The sequence below is a fragment of the Lissotriton helveticus genome, chromosome 3_1 (genome assembly GCF_964261635.1).
Source record: "Lissotriton helveticus chromosome 3_1, aLisHel1.1, whole genome shotgun sequence".
NCBI classification, from domain to species: domain Eukaryota; kingdom Metazoa; phylum Chordata; class Amphibia; order Caudata; family Salamandridae; genus Lissotriton; species Lissotriton helveticus.
Genome location: NC_136061.1, coordinates 1,878,211,104 through 1,878,232,264, shown reverse-complemented (window position 1 = coordinate 1,878,232,264; position 21,161 = coordinate 1,878,211,104). Strand labels below are relative to the sequence as shown.

The 21,161-nt window shown below is 43.1% G+C and overlaps 1 protein-coding gene across 1 annotated transcript in view; it reads left to right on the top strand.

The window, feature by feature from the left end:
- LOC144823935 (sperm-specific sodium:proton exchanger-like) overlaps positions 1-21,161 on the top strand; it is a 5,382,759-nt gene that overhangs the window by 4,365,652 nt on the left and 995,946 nt on the right. The gene's annotated exons all lie outside the window — the stretch shown is intronic.

Here is a 21,161-nt window from a genome sequence, read left to right as displayed (position 1 = left end):
TTTACAATTTCTTTTCCTTGCCTTCCCTGCACTGGAACGGACGTGCGGGTGCGGTGGTACATGCTCTTCAAGGTAACACTTAGTTCATCCAGCGACCATCTACTCTCTCTAGATACACATGTGCTATCTAAGAGTCAGAGAATACCATGCTCCAGGCATCCATTCAGTCAAAGTATACGCACACATACAGTTTCTGTTTCACCCACCCAGGCTGCTGTCCTTCCACCCATCCTTGCTTCATCATTGACCCAGCCATGCACCATACCATATTCTTTCTTCCCAGCCACCTCGGGGGCCAAGCAAACACATATCGTTCTTCTTTGCCAGCCATCATACAATTTCGCGTCCCACTTACTTACACCCTTCTTTCGCTTTTCGTTCATCCCATCCATCACGTTCGTCTAAGAACTTATTGGGATTCTTCTCACCAAAAACTTCACAGCTAAGTCGAAGTACATTTCGAGGAGGCTACTACCTGGTTGATTTGTAATACACCCGTTCAGAAAGCACACTATGCAGTCTTCAATCTCAATAAGTAAGGAATATATAGCTTACCTGTTTCCGCCACCACCGTTTGAACCCCCACAGGACCGTCCGCCGGCTCTTGCACCGCCTCCTCCCCAGAGTCCTCCGAGTCCTCGCCCAACACAGCCACCTCCGCGCTGGCCCCGTCACCAGATGTTACACCTACAAAGTACATTTAAGCATGTTAGAATACACCACTCACTACTATATAATATTTGGTCTAGGAGAAATGTTAAAAAAACAGAATACAATGTAATAATTTGTGACTGTCTACTCCAAAGTAAAAATGTCCCTTTTTCCAGGGAAGGCTGTTGTCTTGCTGCACTTTTATGCACAACTGATGAATGCTTGCTTTTTATTTTTAACACGCACCACTTTTTCTCCTAACAGACAGAAGCTTGACTCCTAAGAACACGACCAGGATCAAGTTCAAACCAGGTGAGAGCTCGGCTCGACCACAAGAAATGTGTCCAATTAATCGTCAGCACTAACCACTTTTCCGTTTTCAGTTAAATAGTTTTATGACAAAGTAGATTTTAATAAATGTGTTTACTTTTAATAAAGCTTTTAAACTTAAATAGACTCTGTGGTTTTTGGTCCTCCAGACTAGAGTGGATGAGCTAAAGGTTTTGGAATTTTTGCAAGCATGAGTGCCTCTGACACTTCTTGACCGTGCTGTGACTCCGTACTCTCTTGTCCTGCGTACGATAATCTAGAGATCATTGGGGATCAATAATCGGTGACTTCGGGAGCTGAATGACTCTGCCACACTATCTAGTCAGTAAGGAGACAGTGCATAGAGCTATTGCTGAATAGAATGGGAGTCCAATGGAATTGCCAAATGTCCAATCAAAGTTAGCTACACAGACAGACTAATAAGAATAATCTAGTAATACCACAGGGAGTCATATTAGAGCCAGGATAAGAATTTATATCCAGTCTACAAGAAGATCAAAGACGATTTAGAAAAAATCGAATGAGGAACGCTAGGAAAAAATAGGTACTCTTTATTACAATTAAAACTTACTGGGGCCAGCAAAGGAGCCCTCGCCTGCCCGATCCTGGCCTGCATCCTGAACAGCACCCTCCTCCTCCTGTGTCCTCTTGCCCTTGGGGGGAGCTGATGTACAACATGAAAGAAAGAGACCAGAAAACATGGATGAGATTTGTCAACCAAATCAACCATTTCAAAAGAACAATAACAACATTTTTTGGAGAAATAGCAAATAGATAGACAACTATTCCACGGGATCTATCTCATGTGGTATACTACGTTATTCGTATTGCCTGATTTGCGGACCGTTGACTTAGAAAGTTCCTATGTAACTCAATAAACAGACTACTAAAGAGGTTTGCCTAGGCCTGGCACTGCAGGCAGCAGTCCGCAGCACGCGAAGTGACAGACAAAGTCCATCCTGCTTGCAGATCAGTGAATACTCAAACTATCAATCCACCCACCACCACCACTATTTCTTCTTATAGCCACGTGTCTAAAGGAAGGAGTGGACTTCAGTTTGTTGGGGCTGATTTAGAAGTCCCTTGCGGCTCATTTTCCTCCATTGTTGCGTGACTTTTGTGACGCTGCGGCAGAACAAAAGACTCGCCATGGTGTTGGTGCGACGTATATATTAAAAAAAAAGAAATTATGGGCGATGCATCACGTTGTAAAGCCCTGCGCCATCAGGGGGCGTTCCGGCGCAAGGGAGGGCGTACCTGCGCAGGGACGAATCCTAAAAGTGGCTGAGGGAAATCTACAAGATGTCAATCAGTCACTTTTAAGACAATGATGCATGAGTCAAACCCTGCGCGCTTGAAGCCGACGTACGGCTTGATGCAGCATTGGGGAGATAGGGTACCCCAGAGCATTGCTGGAGCTGCGCCATCGTTGGCACGCAACTCCAGCAATGCGCCGCCTTTACGGCACAGATACGTAAGGCTTCTGTGACGTTTTGGCCCAATGGGTGGTGGTGGCATGGCACACAATTACTGCCGCATCCCTGCTACTTTGCAGGGATGCGCCGGTAATTGAAAATATGACCCTTAGTGTCTAGCATTACGCAGTTCTTATCTTTACACTACACTCATACATAATTTCTCAGGCCAATGAAATGAACACAATGTACAAAACAAATAAGCATAGTAGCAAGCAAGGCTACTGAGAAGGAGAGCAGTGCACCTGAAATGCATAGAAGATTTTGAAATATAATTTACCTACAATGTAATCGGCAGCATTATTGCTCTTGGTAAAGAACAAAGATTTGCAAATAACAGAGCCGGATAAAACAGAGTAGTGATGAATAGCTACTACTACTCACCAAGCCCGGGGACCTCTACGCCGAGCGCGTCCAGCAAGTCCTGTTCCCGGTCCATGACATCGGTCCAGCGGTGGGTGGCCTGGTTATATGTGCGCCGGACCCCAGAGAGCTTATACATGGCCCGGCACACCTTCTCCCACCGCTTCCGGCGCTCCCGGATGCCATAGCCAGTCGCGATCTTGCCGCCTCCCAGGATCGTCTTGGGGAGGCGGCGCTGGACGTGGAAGATGAGTGCCGCCACTTCCTCCGCGCTGAAGATCTCCCGCGGCACCACTTGCTCCCCCCTCAAACGCCCGCACGGGAGCCGGGCACGGGGTGCGGGACCCTTCCCCTTCTCAGGGTGCTTCCCGGCTCCCTTTACCATGGTCTGGGCAGAAATAAACTTAAATGATAAAGAAGAAATAGAATAGTGAAGAAGAAAAGAAAAGAGTTTAAAAAAGTAGTTTAAAAGTAACTAAAAGTAGCAGAAAACACAAAAATATACAGCTAGAAAAATAGAGGGATAGATAATAAGTAAAATAGATTAAATAAACTTCAAACAAGCAAAGGATGGCAGAGATTCAGAGAGGATACAGAAAGCATGCCCAGAACCATAGCAATGAATGAGAAACAAGATGGCCGCGCCCGTTCACGACCGCGTGGGTAAGTTCGCGCGAGATTTTCCTTGCGAGCACGCGCGAAATTGTACTAGCGAGCAGCACAGTTTGCGAGATTACACATAGCGGCCGGAAACGGAATTACGTCACGCAAACAAGATGGCCGCGCCCGTGTACGACCGCTAGGGTAACTTGGCAAACGTATAGCTACAAGCGCCTCGCGAACACGAGCAAAAGCACGCGAACATACACGTCGCACAAAAAAAAAGTGTATTCGCAAGCATTCGCGGCTCCCGAAATCGATCTCGCACGGATTCGCGCCCCAAAAAACGCGCGAAATTGCAGAAAAAACGGTTTTTGCTAAACTGAAAGCAATGAGCAGGTGCAAAAGTTCAAACTTAACATTTGTAACATTCACTGTAGTGCTTCCTGAGGGGCCCCTCCAGAGTTTGCAACTATTCTATAACCCTGCTATGACCCAAACAGCAGGCTCATAGAATAGCTACAAGTAGACCATAAAGGTCCTGTGAAAAAAAAAATTCACTGCAACAGAAAGCAAATTACAGATAAGGAAGGAAGCAGGTGCCAGCCAGACTGGAACTTTCTAAATAACTGACACATTAATCAACCCCCAATTAATTCATGGCAGTTGAAGTAGGGGAGGTGTGCTTGCTTTTTTCACCCCCCATAAACTACAGTGATAAACAAACCTAATGGGTGGCAGTGAGGATGTACCAGAGGGTGGCATGGGTGTCCCAGAGGGTGGCAGTGGTGAAACAGAGGGTGCTGTGAACCTGTGATGATAAACCAGACGTAGAAACAACATAGTCGCGGCCGTTGCGTGCCGAAAAGTAAGTTCGCAATTGCGAAATTGTCCCAAAATCGGCGCGAACGCGCGCCAACACAAAAAATGGGAAAATCCGCAAATCGGCGAGAGTTCGCGTATCTTCGCGGATTGTGAATCCGTAAATCCGCAATTTCGCGTACGCGAGATCCGCTAGATCCGCCCATGCTTACTAGAGACCGAGTCAGCCCTTGCAGCCGTTTCCCAACAGGACAAGCAGACACATGCGCTGCATTTTGATAATAGAAATGGGTGACAGTGGCGTTTATTGATGTCTGCATTGGGCTGTGCTCTGCATAATTCATCCCAAACATGCAACCTGCACAGAACAGAGGATTTATGAGCAGGCACAGAAAGATTGGGTGTCGCGAGGAAACGTACATCCTTCCTACACATCCTTTGAGTAAAACTGTTCATGCAAATAGAGGCACACTGGGCTAGAAGCCTTGAAAGCAGACTTGCAAATAAAGCACCAGAAAAGGGAGGCGGGGGTTGTTACTGTAGGGGGATGGGAGAGATGAGTAGATTTACAGATAGATGACGAACAGGGGGGTGGCTTCTATAGTTAGATAAAAAAATAGCTAGTTAATGCAGATAGACGAACGGGCGGATAGCCTCAAGGAGGGAGGCCAACTGAAGGACGGAATAAAGGATATGAAGCGAGTGACAAAAGAGAGAGTGTGACTACGGAGGACTGAGAACAAATAGATTGCTAGAGACAGTAGAGAGAAATCAAGAGACAGACACAGAGAGTGAAAGAGGGTGCAAAGAAGAGAAAGACAGACCTAAATAAATATTGATGTAGATAGAGATAAAACGACAGGCCTAAAAAGAGAGAGAACAGATACTTGGAGATAAAGTCAATGGAAAGCAAAGAGAAAAGAGACACAGAACGCACCTGTAAACCAAAATGTCATGCCTGGTATGTAATGGAACTAACCTGGATGTAATTGATAACATAAGAGAGAGTGAATAGATTGATAAATAAAGCAAGAGAAATGAAGCGAAATTAAAGATGAAGAGCCAGAATGAGAGAGAGAGAGTGAGAGTGTGTGTGTGTGTGGTGGGGGTGTGTGTGTTGAGAGAGAAGCAATGGATTGTTAGAGAGAATGGGAGAGAGGGGGTGAACCAGAGAGAGATGGAGTTAGGAGCCAGAATGAGAGAGTGTGGCAGAAAGAGAGAGGGGTATAACGAGTATGTTGAGCTAGAGAGAGAAAAAGAGGGACATAGGAAGTAAGACAGATATGGGTATGAGCATACGTACACAGTTATCTCTACTATAATCAGACACTGGAACAGACCATTGAATGTTGGAATGTAAAGTATTGTCCCGCTTTGGGGTAACTTACAATTTCGTCTGTTACAGGAATTTTTTTAATATGAGAGAATGTTAACTTGATTGGCAAGTCATGCATTGTAGACTGCACTTAGCCCACATGAAATGACATGTGGGAGGCCTGCTTTGGCAGTGAATTGGACCTGGAATTTCTGAGTTTGAGTTGCATGGTCAATATTTATGTGTCACTTTTATAGTTATTTAGACTGTGTTTCTGTTTTATACTTTTTCTGCCAATATGTAACCTTGAGCCACAGATTTGGTTGATTTTGATTGCAGTGGCTCAGTTTATTTGGTGATTCACATTTCCAATCATGGGTAACACATGGCTTGTTGAACATAGATGAGATGTACTTGCAAATTGTTGGATTGCATATTGCATTTCAGGTTTTCAATTTGACCAAAATTTTGACTTCTTACCAACGAAATACGAGTGTCTTCATGGTCGAGAACCACACTGGTTTTTCTCCTATCTGTCTTGTATCAAAACCCTGCTGGACTATGGGTTGAAAGAAAGCTTGAATAAGCAGCTACCTATGGTATATGCTATCTCATTATAAATGTAATAACTGCACTTTCACAATTGCTTTATTAACCTTCCTGCTTTCTCAAATTTGCTTGAAAATGCACCATTTGTCCACTGTTTTTTCAAAAATTTCTCGGGGGGGGGGGAAACCCCCCCGAACCCTCCTTAGCTTGTTCGGGCTCGCTCACTACGCTTGCTCGCTGCGGTGCAGTATGACAATCATTTTACGCCTCACCACTTTAAAATGTCACCAGCCGCCCCTGCCGGTGAAACAGCAGGGAAAGTGTTGGATTTTATATTCAATACCTTTGCGCCCCTTACAGCAAGTCATTGTAATGACTTGCGATGTAAAGGTATTGTGTACTAACAACGCAGTCGCTGCAACGACCGCATTGCAATAGCATTGCGTTGTTTTAACAGTGTTGTGAACACTGTTGCCCCCTAGCTCAAGCTGGGGAGCAGGCAAGTCTGACCCTGTCGCTCTTGGCACAACTTCAAGCACAAGTATCGAAATTTCAATAGCAGTTTTTTAGCTCTTCAGACAGGACCATCATTGTAAGTGCTTTCTTGTGCTCATATATATTGACGGGCTGGCCATGCAGATAAACACCACTCAGGGGCGCTGTCAATAATGACACATGTGGTTTGCATAAGGGGCATTTCATTGCGCCTTAATGTAACTACTTGTATCATTAGGTCTCGCCTGGGCAGCACATGAGCGCTGTCTCTTCAAGGCATGCTGTTTAATTTTATTTATTACATCGCCATGTTTTTTGTAGAGACGATGCCGAGACTCTAACCCGGTTCACCATTCACAAAGTCTGCAGCTCTGTATGTTACACCACATTGCTAACTTTTTTTCTTCTTTGAATTGCTTTGAATTGCACATTTGCTCCGATTTCTATTCGCCATTGTGTATGTTTATTTATTATGAGTTTCATTTTATTTATTACCATCAGCATGTTTTTTGTAGAGCCAACACAGAGACTCAACCCGGTTCCCTGGGTACCCAGTTGGTATCTCTGTATGTTAGGTAACATCACTAACTTGAAAGGAAACGTATTACTTATCACTTATCACTTATCATTTGTGCAATTTGTGCTGGAAGGAAGAACCACCAGGAGTGTACCGTAACTCTCTTAAAGGTAGCGCCCGCACTTTTGTTTGCTGCACAGTGTGACTATTGAGGCTCATTGCTTTATGTTTACACAGCATAGGACGTCTTTATATACGCTAGCATTGCTAGTGGCGGGCACATTGTTTCTTGGCTGACCATGTATTTTCTTGTAAAGACACATCGCAACCGTCTCACTGGCAGAACACGTGCTACTTTTCCATTGCTGCCGCTACTCATCCCTGTTGATGATATTCCATTATCGTGCATATGGGGGCTGGGTGTTCTCCCAGTGTGGACTCCCCTTCTTGGCCATTACTTCCCACCGTAGGTAGTGATGCAGCTGGAAAGCTTGTTAAATCCTTTAAGTGACACATAAACAGACCATGAGACATTTTGAGTAACATATGATTAAACATGCACCAATTACACATTTCAGAAAACATGAAAAATAAATGTGTGAGAACTTAGTTACTGCGTCATAAAAGCAAGCAGATGATTATAGACCAGATTAAATCATAGTCATTGAATATTATATGTTCATATATTTTTTAACCAGCCTTAGTATGTTATTCTAATGTGTATTCAAGTGCTAAAATTATGTACTCATGTGTTATGAAATTTATACTTACCCTCATTGAAATAGGAAGGTGTGTAAAGAATAATGAAATATAACGTAATCTAGTTATTTTTAGGTGGGAGATTGAAGGTTTTTCATTCTCGATTTCATCAATTGCATACGTGATATTGTGCACTAAATGAGAAAAGAGAAAATGGTGTTGCATAGCCATATTGAATGCAAACAAGCAAAACATTCAGATGATGATCTTCATATATGTACTAATGTAAACCACTTGAAACAATATTAATATTTTATGATTAGAAATAATTCTACTCGTTGGTACTTTGAAAATGCAGTAATATGGCATAGTTACATGTGAGTTTTGCAACTAAAATATTAATATATTCCGAGTGCTTATAAATTGAAAAGAATATTTGAAATTGGTCTTTTCTCTATAAAATGTATATTTCCATTACTTAACAGAAAATACAACCACAATGTTTTATCTAAACAAGCAAGTTGGAACGAAATCACACCTACTGTCCAAGGAAGCACAGGACACTTGGAACTGATGTTTACAATACAATGTCTCCATGAGAATGGAGCATGTACAAGGCAAGGAAAACCAGTCGGCAGATGACAAAGTAAATCTCTAGGGAATGCCCCGAATGGGAAATGGCACAAACTCAGCTCTACAGAATATTCAGCAAATAAGGAAAACTGACCCTGGACCTTTTCGCTCCCCTGATAAACTATAAATGCCAACATTATGTGAACAGATTCCGACACAGGAGATCATGGGGTAATGAGCTCTGCATCTCATCGATAGGTATATTCTTGTAGGCCTTTCTTCCTTTACCACTGATTCTATGGACTCAAAGCAATATGAGAGATAACCGTGTTGAGTTGTACTAATTGTCCCGGCATGGCAGGACACTTTTGGTACATGGAACTAATATCCAAACAGCAACTCATTCAACTCAAACCAGTACCACGATTTCTCACCCGGAACAATGGCAAGGTAATACACCGAATCCGGAATCACTCGATTTAGCGGCCAGATTCCTGAATACGAGTTCCATCAGCTCAATTTTTCTCAACAACGCAGAGACATACTGTCAACGCCAGAACCGGTGCCACAAATAAATCATATAAGGCAGAATGGTCACGTTTTTGTAATTGGTGTTTTCAATTATTATCAACTTTTTTCCTCGACATCAGCACAGGTATTACCAACATTCCTCAGCTTAGCTCACTCTAAATTATCCCATAGCTCAGAGTTGATCTTGCAGCAACATAAAAATTCAGATCTAGAAACCGAAAGTCTCTATGGTAAGACAGACTAGTAGAAGAATTTCCAAAAATAACGATTCAGAACCTATCCCTCCAATTAAGAAACTGCTGATTCTTCGACAGTTGAACACAGCCTTGGCTCAATTGATCAGGGGGCCTTTCGAGCCTATACATACGATGGACATCAAATATCTTTCATGGAAGACAGTTCTTCTCCTAGCTCTTATAATGCCTAGAGGAATTAGTGAAATACTAGCCTTTACACTACAAAGACCATATTTGCAGTTTAAAAAGGACAGAGTTATCTTGCGTACTAATCCTCACTTCATACCTACGGTTCCAACAGATTATCACTTCAATGAACCTACTGTCTTAAAGTCATACTTTCAAAATCCTTCAAATGAAGCAGAAATGGTGTTTTACTCATTGGATGTCAAGAGGGGTTTGAAATTTTATATTGAAAGAACTAAAACGTTTAGAAAATCTGATCAGCTTCTGGTCACTTTTGCACCCACATGGAAAGGTCAAGCTATTCATAAGCTGGTATAGCGATATGAGTGTCAGGAGCCATAGCCTTCTGCCATGAATAAGCAAGCAGACCGCTTATATATGAAGAGCGTTTTCACGCAACAAGAAGTATAGCAACATCTCCATCTCTTTTTGCTGAAATATAATTGCCCGGCAGGGCAGCCACATGGACAAATAGACATACTTTTACCAGACACTATTGTTTAGAAGCAACAACCAATAATAATGCGTGCTAGAAATAGGGGGTCTCTAGTTGGCAGAGGTAGGTACCTTTGTCCAAATAGGGGCCATTGCTTCTAGTCAGGATAAGGGGGATACACTCCTGAAATAACCCCTGCTCACCCAATTGGTAGCTTGGCATGAGCAGACAGGCTTATTTCAGAGGCAGTGTGTAAAGCATTTGTAAACACATACAGTAATACAGTGAAAACACTACAAATGGACACCACACCAGTTTAGGAAAATACGTGATCTTTATCAAGACCAAACGACAAAAATCCACAATATAGTTCTCAAGATATCCTTAAAAAAATAGGTTATTCACTCAAAATAAGCTTGTAGCAACAAATAACTCCACTTGGAGTTATAACAACGTCGTGACTGGTAAAAATCTCAAAGTACGGCGCTGACCGCGAGGTGCGTGGTGTCGGGCCCACAAAGAATAGTACCTTGGAATCGATGAAAACAAAGACAGTTCATCGCGTCGGGGAGGGGATGCTTCGTTGGCACCACACGGCGGTGGTTCCTGACGACCCCAGGGGAGGTAAAGCCTCTGTTCCTTACTGCAGCGCAGGAGAGGCAAGACGACTGTTCCTTACTGCGTGGGGGAGGTGACGTCACAATGGCGCCAAAGCCTCAGTTCCTTACGATGATGCAATGTCGATGGATTCGGGGATCACCCACATCGAGAATTGGCTCCGCGATTATGAAGTTGGCTTCGGAGTCGATGCAGCATGGCATCAGCCGCCAGGCCTAAGTCGCAAGTTGGAGCAGCGCTCACGGCTTCGGTGCAGGTTACGGCATCACTCGCCAGCATCGGTGTTGCAATTTCTTTCTATAGCAGCTGAAACAGCAGTTCCAGATGCAGGGAGACAGAAGGGGGGAAATCTTTGTGTTCCTGAGACTTCAGAACAGGAGGCAAGTTCAATTTCAAGCCCTTGGAGATCTTTTCTTCACGCAGGTGACAAAGCAAAACAGCAAAGTCCTTTTTCTCCTTTCTTGGCATCAAGCAGCACTGCAGGCCAACCCCAGACAGCAAACAGCACAGGGGCAGTATTCTTCCTCAGCTTCTCCGGCTCTTCTCCTTGGCAAAAGTTTCCTCTTGATTTCCCAGAAGTGATCTAAAAGTCTGGGGTCTGGGACCCTCTTTTCATACCCAAAAATAATTTGTTCTCTGAAGGCAGAGAGTGTCTGTACCCAGCCAAAACCAGTGCTGTGGGGCACTCTGCAAGTGCACCACAACCTCCATTGTCAGTGTGAGCCCTGGCTCCAGACACACCACAGGAGGGCAGAGCCGTCTTTGTAGACGGCGGGCACAGCTCTATTCAGGTGAAGGTGGAACTCCTCCCACCACTCCAAATGCAGACCAGGCCTATTCAGCCCAGCCCTGACTCATCAGACTTCTGGAGCCGCTGCCCCTCTCCAGCCCCTGTCATCCAAAAGCCAGACATGCAATACACAAACCTAGCAGAGGCACACTGGATGGCTAGGCAAGAAAATACCAACTTTTTAAAAGTGGTATTTTCAAACACAGACTGTAAAAATCCCCCTCACTAAAAGAGGCACTTCAATATTCTGAGTTCAGACATAGTAAACTTTACTTTTCAATCTTGTTCCTAGGGTCAGTTATGTTTATAAGATGTTTATAAACAAACTCCCCATTCTCTCCTATGGGAACAGATAGCCTTGCAATAGTGAAAAACGAAACTGGCAGTATTTCACTATCAGGACATTCAACACACATCAGGGCATGTCCTACCTTTCACATACAATGCAACCTGTCCACAGGGGTACCTTGGGCCTACATTAGGGGTGACTAATATGTAGAAAAGGGATGGTTTAGGGACTGGCAAGTGCGCACGTGCCAAGTCAACATGGCAGTCCCAGATTGCACACAGGCTAAGCACATTTTACAAGCGGCTTCTGTGGGTGGCACAATCAGTGCTTCAAGCCCCCAGCAGAATTTGTTTTACAGACCCTGGGCACACATAGTGCACTGTACTAGGGTCACTTTAGCACTGCTAGGCAGTGGTAAAGTGCCCAGAGTCATAAAACCACCAACAACAGGTCAGACAAAATACAAGAGGAAGGCAAAAAGTTCAACAATCGGTTCTTCGCAACTTATTTCAAAGAGGTGAGCTTGCAGTATACATGGTAGTATAGTTATTATTGACCACAATTTATATTTATGTTGATGTATATTAGTCTACCCGCCTCCACAAATGTTTATGTACATTACATCAATTAGTTACTGTTAGCTATTTTGATTCAATCATGTGAATTTATGAAAGATTTAATACTGGAGAAGAAACAAGTTACTATACTATACTCTGTGGTTCTCCGGTATTGTTATATATCATAGATTCACATGCCACCCTTCCACCTCCCCTTCAGTAGCTCACCAATTTGATTGATAAATATATTAGTATTAGGTATTTTGTGCACTCATCCTATCAAATCTGAAGTGTGGTGGCTTTGGAAGAGAAGCATGAAGCAGGGGCCTTCTCTCTGATAAGTTGAAGTTTGGTACTACTCAGAATGATGTGGATTGGTATATAATCTCATGGGATTGCACTTTACTGCCTAATGCAGTTAATTTTTACTGCTAGTTATAATTACTGTGGGACTCCCACCTCGATGAATGGGAAGAATCAAGCATGTAAATCTATGGAAGATATCAATAATGGAGAACAACTGTGTACAGGTAAGTAACTTGTTTTATCTTCCTGGGGTGTCCTCTTCCAATCATTTTGATGGTTAGGACTTCTGTTTCCTTAAAGTATTCATTTTTCTGAGTGCAGCTTCTCTGAACTGAGAAAATGTCCATTCTGCAAATTGTCAGTTATCGACCTGGGATGAAAACTGTCGTAAGCTAACAGAGAATTCTTTCCAGTAATTTTCCTATATAAAGTTGTGTATTTCATGCCCTCATCATGTTTTATCAGGATGTATGTTATATCTTGAATTAGGCATGATGCATTCTGTTCTTAGTTCTCTGGTAACTGCTGCTCAGCCAGCGTGTGTGTGTGACGTCATAGAGTTAGCATGTTTATGTATGCTTGAGTTATCAGTTGGAGTGAGCAGGCAGAGCAGCAGGAGGCTGCTCCTGGTGGGGCATTGATGTTAGATCTATATCAGATCTGTAACCTGTAACTAAGACTTGTATCACCTATTAAACATTCATCATAAAACCAACGCTACCTGTACACAGAGGATCTTTCTTTGATGGCAACAATGGTGGTGAGTGGAAACTAACCGCTTATGTTTCGTAGGGTACCTCAATATAGGCTTGAGCAGTCACTTGACCCTTCACCTACATTTACCGTACCATTTTACTACATAACGGTTTTTGGTATTGACCTTTTACAAGCACTGCATAAATGTTGTGTGGTTTTCCGAAAACTAGCCTCAATTATGTATGAGCATTCTCAGATTCACAGCAGGATTACCATCTTCTGCATATTAAATATGTATAGGGGTCATCCCTTCCATCATCCACGACCGACATGACACAACAAGGTAGAATCCCCTGAGGGTACCTTTTGGGTATATATTCATCCCATCTTTGCCGGGGTAGGCAGAGGAGAAGCGACTTCCATGCTGACACACTGACATGAGACGCTGAGGTTCCTGCATGCAGACACTCCAGCACGCAGTGGTCTGACATCCCTCATGTGGTGTCCATCTCAAGAGCAAGACAAGGTCCCACAGTCCCTCACTTCAGGTAATGGGGTTGGCTTCAGCCTAGGGGAATTCTTGGCTCTACACCTACATACATGCTAGGTACACTTAGGTACATCTAGTTAGGGTTGATTCAAAGGAGTAATCATTATTATTGTCATGTATTCATATACCTGCCTGTATTCATTGTTTTAGCACTATGGTAGGAAACTACCATCCCTTTACTCTATCGGTGCTTATAATCATGTATACCTGTTTCTGTCTGATGGTTGTTTCAGCACACCTATTTTAAACTAGAATGACACTGGTTCAATAAATGCCTTTGAAAATGTCCCCACCGTTTATTCTGTGTATCTCTCTAAGACAAAGTGACTGAGCGAAAAGTACTGTACTGTTTCCATGATCCCTGATTGGACAGAATAGTCATGTTCGATGGTTGCCAAGAACTATTCTCTCCTTGGTAAGAGGAGTTTACTGTAGTACTGTGAGCTAGCTGGTATACAGACGAACATACCCAGTGGAGGTGTCTGGAATCAGTCTGAACACCAATCCCACAGTCTATGCTGTCTAAACGCGCAGATCCTATATAGGTTTATAGGAACTACACAACAAACCTACATGTGAACAAGTTTGAAAAGGGTTGTCAAGTTTACATCAAACAAGTGAAAGGATATTGGAAAGAAAGATAAATTCGACAAGACAACTAAGAGAAAGGAGATTAAGATAAAGTCAATTCTAAAAGAAAAAGAGAGTGATGCCTGCAAGAAATAAAAGTGGTTGTTCGCCCCAACAGTATCATCTGCAACAGACAGCCTCCAGTCTACTTTAATTGTGAGGGGCGTTTTTAGTCTTTCAATTGTATGCAGTCTCCTTATTGTGATTCTGGAGTTTGTATTATACTGTATCCTACAGCTTTGAAACAATAGAAGTCTGTTGATCATTTTACCAAGATAAGCCATTGTGGAGGGTACCAACAGCATTAACATTGATGGAAAACATGATGAGGCGTTGATGATCATAGAAAGGGAAAGGAATACTACTACCTGGCAAAGCTGGTAATGAAAGTAATGAAGTACACAGCAAGCAAAGTATGCACAGTGGCTGTGAGTGCATTCAGCTGTTTTGTGGGCTCATGTGCAGTTTTATTGGTGCACAGATTGGCATTACTTTAGCAGCAAGGGTCTACTATAGATTAGAATTGAAATTCTGCATGCCAGGCATGTGTTGCAGTTTATACTGAAATTTCTGCAACTATTTGAAGGGTGTATGGATGTAGCAGTATGACCTCAATTTTCTGGATTCTTCACACAGTTCTGTCTGATGATAAGCTGTCAACAGGAAGAGAGACATAAAAAATACCACCCCTTTAAGTGTAGCCAAAGCCAACATTTTATTAATGTTGGGAAAGGGCTAGTGGTCAAAACAGATGTTAGAGTTTAAGTCATGTAAAGTTCAACACAGTCTTTAGGATTTGTCTGTTTTACATGCCAACAGCATCACCAGAGCTAGCCACTCTGAACCCTCTGTTGTTAAATTTCATTGCTCCTCTAGCAACTTGAGTCCCCCGGCGGCGCTCCCCAGTAGCGTCATCAGGAAGCGCCAAGAGGCGCTTAAAATCGCTGCAGGGCTCCCGCAGCACGGGTCCCTTTTTCGTTGCTCCTGCCTTTAGCAACGTGAGTCCTACCTGCCACAAACAGCTGCCCAATCAGTCCGAGGGGGACTGCACCAACATCGCTACCGCTGCCGAACAGGGGGAAGAGCCGGGTGCCGCAGACTCCATCTCCCAGAGTCCCCCGGCGGGGCTCCCCAGTAGCGTCATCAAGAAGCGCCAAGAGGTGCTTAAAATCGCGCAGGGCTTCCGCAGCCCCTCTAGCAACGTGAGTCCTACCTGCCACAAACAGCTGCCCAATCAGTCCGAGGGGGACTGCGCAAACACAGCTACAGCTGCAGACCAGGGGGAAGAGCCGGGTGCCGCAGACTCCATCTCCCAGAGTCCCCCAGCGGCGCTCCCCAGTAGCGTCATCAGGAAGCACCAGGAGGTGCTTAAAATCGCCGCAGGGCTCCCGCAGCACGGGTCCCTTTTTCGTTGCTCCTGCCTCTAGTAACATGAGTCCTACCTGCCACAAACAGCGCTTAAAATTGCCGCATGGCTCCCGCAGCGCGGCACGCGCGCGGGCGTGCCGGGGCGCTGCACGGGCCAAGGGCAGGTCCAACACAGAAACGTCAAGTATAAACCTCAGATGCGGCCAATGGTGATAGTGTTCTTAGTAGAAGCGAGTGAATCAATGAACCCAGTGAACCATTGGCTCCCAATGAGGTGACATTACAACTCCCCCTGGATGTATGCCCCTATGTTATAATACTGACTGACGTTCCAGCACTAAGGAAGGACCAGGAGGAAATTTGGGTAGAATTAAGGAATAAAGCCCTAGACTGGTTGGTAAGACAAAAGAAGTTTCACCCTAGAGACGTCAGTGAGATAGTAATGATCAGGAGAGTAAGGTGGGTAGGGAACTCCACTAAGAATATCAGAGGGGATTGCATCGTGGTAAATTTTCGTAGGCCGAGTATGGTCCATCGCTTATTATTTAACCACGATGCGACCCTCACTCCTAAGACAGAGATTAGTGCTCTACCTCTAGGCTACTTCTATAGGCAGCAGGGAGAGATCAAAGTTGGGGGAGTCCTATTTTTTACCCAATCTAATAGGTATCAGGCCCTGTCAGAATTAGATTCCCAGGATTGACAACTACCTGGAACTAGTCAGGCTATGGATAATCTAGCAACCAGTATATCTTTAAGCCCTGAAATCGAGGACGGCAAAGTAGTGGGCGTGAATAATGATCGAACCTTAAAAGATCTTACTGTGTTAGGAACTCTGAGTATTAACAACAGGATCCTAGAGGTGCCCCCTAAAATTTATACAGAGGCCTCGTCCCGTAATTCTACTAAAACTGAGGTTGTGATTGATTTTAGGACTTGTGGAAGAGGTCATGCATATGTAACAGCTCAAAAGAAGGCGTATGAAAAACAGACTGTGATTGAAAACCACAGTGATAAAGCTATAGGACACCTTAATATAAATAATGACCTGTGTAATAATATAGAGTGTATAAAGTTTGAGGAAGTCGATAATACAAGGATAAATGGTAATATACCCGATGAAGGCTGTAAGCCAAATATAAAGTTAATCTCCTGGAATATAGCTGGAATTAGAAAAAACTTAAGCAACCCTATGTGGCAGGAGTATATTGATCGCAGTGAAATTGTGCTATTTCAGGAAACATGGGCTGTTGAAAGTCCTTTCAAAGTAGGTTACAAAACTTTTAGCATACCTGCCACCACTCTAACCAAAGGAAGACCCTCTGGAGGTCTTGCTATTTGGACGAAAATTACGCTAGGAGTTGACTTCAAGCAAATCGATACCTACAGCCAAGATATACTAGGAGTTAAGTTTGTAGGACTTAACAAAAGAGAGGTATATATATCCTGAACGTATATAGTAGGCCAAGTGTCGCCAATAAAGAAGTGGAAGTCATTGAGCAATAGACTACATCATATCTACGCTCAACCAGAGAGCATTGATAATCTTTGGGGGGGATTTTAACCGCAAATTTTAACCGGTAGCAGTGCTGGCAAATATTTTTGAGGCGGAGGATAGTGCACCAATAGAGAGTAGCCCTGTAGTACAATGCACACATGCTGTAGCACAGCTATTGCGGTTGATTGTAGCCCATGGCCTACGTGCCTGTAATGGGCGTCTAACCTCTGACAGTCCAAGCCAGCCAACCTTTAAGCGGGGTAGTTGTAATAGCTATATAGACTATGTACTGGTCTCAATTCCATTTTGGCTTATGGTAAGTGATCTTGTAGTTGAAGACCGCATAGAGAGCGATCATTACCCTTTGTGCTTGACGCTCTGTGGTTCCTTTTTTCAGCTAACAGCCCCAGAAAAAAATAGCTCTATATATATCCAAATTGAGCCTGTGGTGTCAAACAATCGTAGAGCACTTAAATGGCCCGTAGTATTAGGGAACTAAGATACTGTTAAGAAGATGTACGAGACATACGTAGAAATAGTCTCCCCACATAGTAATCTGCCAGTAAAGGAGATCCCGATCATGCGGATGCATGATAATATGGTAGAGGGACTTGAACAAATATTAACTAAAATTTCAAAGCCTTCTAAAAAGAGGTCATTAAATCCAATGTCTAAGGGCCACTCATGGTATAACAAAGAGTGCCGCAATGCCAAAAAAGAACTGATAGAGGCAGTAAAAAGCAATGATATCTTGGCCTCAAGGGAGAAAAGGAGGTGCTACAAGGATGTAGTGCTTAAGACAAAGAAATGTTGGGATGAGAACATCTAGTCCGAGTTGTTAGACGTGTGTACAGCAAATGACCAAGCTATGTTTTGGGGCTTGGTTTCCAAGGGTAATAGAAATGGGACTTGCCGTAGGGATTTATTCCTTGATGCCAATACTTGGGTATCCCATTTCTCTCACTTGTACTCAGCCCCAACAATGAGATTACTCTCGGTAGTGATGATCCAATCCTCAATTCAAGCGAGCTACCCCTGTCCTTTAGTATGTTAGAAACCATGGAAGCAATAAAACAAGGGAAGGCACCTGGGCCGGATAGGATCCTTGGGAATTTATGGAGACACGAGAAAGATATATGGGTCCCGTATATCAACCTTTTGTGCAATGCTATTGCAATGGGTGCTCCTATCCCTGAAACATGGCGGGGCACAGAGATCGTAGCTATTTTTATAAAGGGGGACCGTATGAACCCGGCGCATTATAGACCGTTTCGTTTAATCGATGTCCTACAAAAGGTTTTCGCAAGACATGTTTTAAACAAACTGAGTTCTTGTATTGTGGAAAATAGTATCCTAACCAAGTACCAGGCAGGTTTTAGGGAAAAAATGAGCACAATCGATCAGGTGTTTAGATTCCTTTGTATTATCTGGATGTATATTAAAATAAAAAAGGCACATCTGTACATTGCATTTGTTGACCTCAGGGCAGCTTTTGACCTGGTCCCCAGAAACGCACTGTGGACAACACTAAGAGACAAGGGTGTCCCGGGGGAAATATTAGCACAGATTGTTAGACTGCATGAGGCTAACTTTGCCAGGGTCAGATGGGGTCCAAATAGTGAATTGACAGATCATATATATATATATAAATAGGGGTGTAAGACAAGGCTGCGTGCTTGCCCCCACACTGTTCTCTTTGTATGTGAACGATATTCCAGAATCCCTCTTGGGCTGCGGACATGATTCTCACAAGTTGGGGGGGGCTCACGTACCGGCACTCTTGTTTGCAGACAATACGATTTTAATATCCCAGACACCCAAAGGCCTTCAAAACTTACTTAATGCTTTTAGAATCTATTGTGAAACCAAAGGACTGGAGATTAACTCAACTAAAACCAAATATATGGCAGTCAATCCGCATAAAACTTTAAAAAAAACTTTGACTGTTAAAACAAAAAGGATTGATTATGTGCATAATTTTAATTACTTAGGCATTACTCTAGATACTAAACTAGATTGGAAACCCCAGCTGGACAAGAGTAAAAAAATTCTTATCCAGAACTCGGGGCCAGATGTAGGAGCCCTAATAGCGGTCGGAAACGGCCGATTTCGACCGGTATTAGGGTTTTCAGATGTAGGGGCATGTTATTTTAAGAATCGGTAATTTTACCGATTCGGTAAATATACCGATTCAGTAAAATACCGAATCGGTATATTTACAGATTCGGTAAATTCATATGTAGCTGACACTCCTAAGAGTGCCACAGGCCCTTAAGAGTCGGTATTTTACCACACAATCCTATTGTGTGGTAAAATACGGAATTCAGGTGTGCATGCGCATCTGTGCATGCAAACCTGTGCCATGTGACACACAGACATGCCCTTAGGGCATGTATGTGTGCCACATGTCACACAAGCCTGTACTTGGGGTGCTAGAGGGTGTCAAAGTGACACCCCCTGCACCCTTGCAGGATTCGGTATTTACCGATTCGGTAAATACCGAATCGGTATTGCCCATTGATTCCTATGGGCTTCAAGGCCCATAGGAATCAATGGGCAATACCGATTCGGTATTTACCGAATTCCATTTACAGACTCTCAAATACCGAATCGGTAAAATTTGGTATTTAAGAGTCTGTAAATGGGAATTACCTACATCTAGGACTCAGTTCCAATAGCGAGGAGACATAAGAGTAGCCAATCAAAAGCCATTTCCCCAGTATTGAAGCTATATAAACACAAGGCACAATCTGCTTCTCTTCATGGGGCATAATTATGGGGTTACGCAGTGAAATATACCTTTATGGCACAAGAGAATATCTTTTTTAGGAAATTATTAAGTATCCCAAGGCGCACCCCTTTACTTCCTCTTGTAATTGACCTACACATCCATCGTACTGATGATCACGCGGCTCTACGGCCATTATTGTTTTGGGTCCACCTGTGGTCAACAGACAAACTTGCCCATTACAGAGAAGCCCTACAGGATATTTTGAGAATAAAAAATAACACAAGGTTGGCATGGTTGACTCATATCTAAGTTGGGACTGAGACACTTTTGGGAGAACCCAGAAGGCCCGATTTTGAGCTCTAAAAAAGTGTTAAAATTAAGCAACTGAGTGTTTATTCACAACCCCAAACTAGGCACCCTATCCTTGAGGTATCTTTCTATGAAACCAAACAGTACATTTGAGTCTTTTATGGATGAAATTTTACCAGGTCTTGCCAAATCTCTGTATTTGAAATTTTGTTACGGCATTTTGCAAATTAATGCAAATACTACAAAATGGGTGTGTAACATAGGAAAGGAAAATGATGGTAGTTGTGAACTTTGCAATACGGGCGCCAAAGAGAATGAAGTACACATGCTATTCTTCTGCCCTGCTTACATCCATGCTAGGAGAAAATGGATTAAACCAATTTGTCGCCTTTTGGGATTTAGATGTTGCAGTGAGGCGGAAAGAATATTGCAAACGGATACTACCCAATCTATTGTGTTCAGCAGAAGCAGATACCTTTTCTGTGTAGATCTAATAAGGAAGAGAAGGGGTTTTAAGTTTTAGCTACTTCTGTGACTAATCTTGTGCAAAGAAAACAATAATAACTCCCTAAAGGTATTGGCATGGACTGTTGTACGTAATGCCGATAGTTTAAAATATATTTTAAGAAGGAAACAACATCATGCAAAAATTGCACTTAAATGAATTGGTAATACTGTAACTTTGCTAAAATTACATTTTTGATGGACATTCCACGATTTTAGACTTTAAAACCGTATTTATTCTTTTAATTACTAGGAAAAACCTCTATTGGGACATCGATGAGTACTTTTAACTATGTTGGAATGGATGGGCGAGGGATTGAAATATCTGTCTTATGATTGTTTTATATTGTTTGTAATCTTTTATGGTTTTTTATAATCGCAATAAAGATTATTGATTGATTGATAGGCACTTTGTGCACGTTGTGCATGAGAAGCTGAAACAATATGATGTTGAAATCCTTTCATCTTCCCCAAGCCTTCGGTAAACCCCTTCAGGTATTCACTCAACCATTTGCAGTCCTTCAATCGACATACACT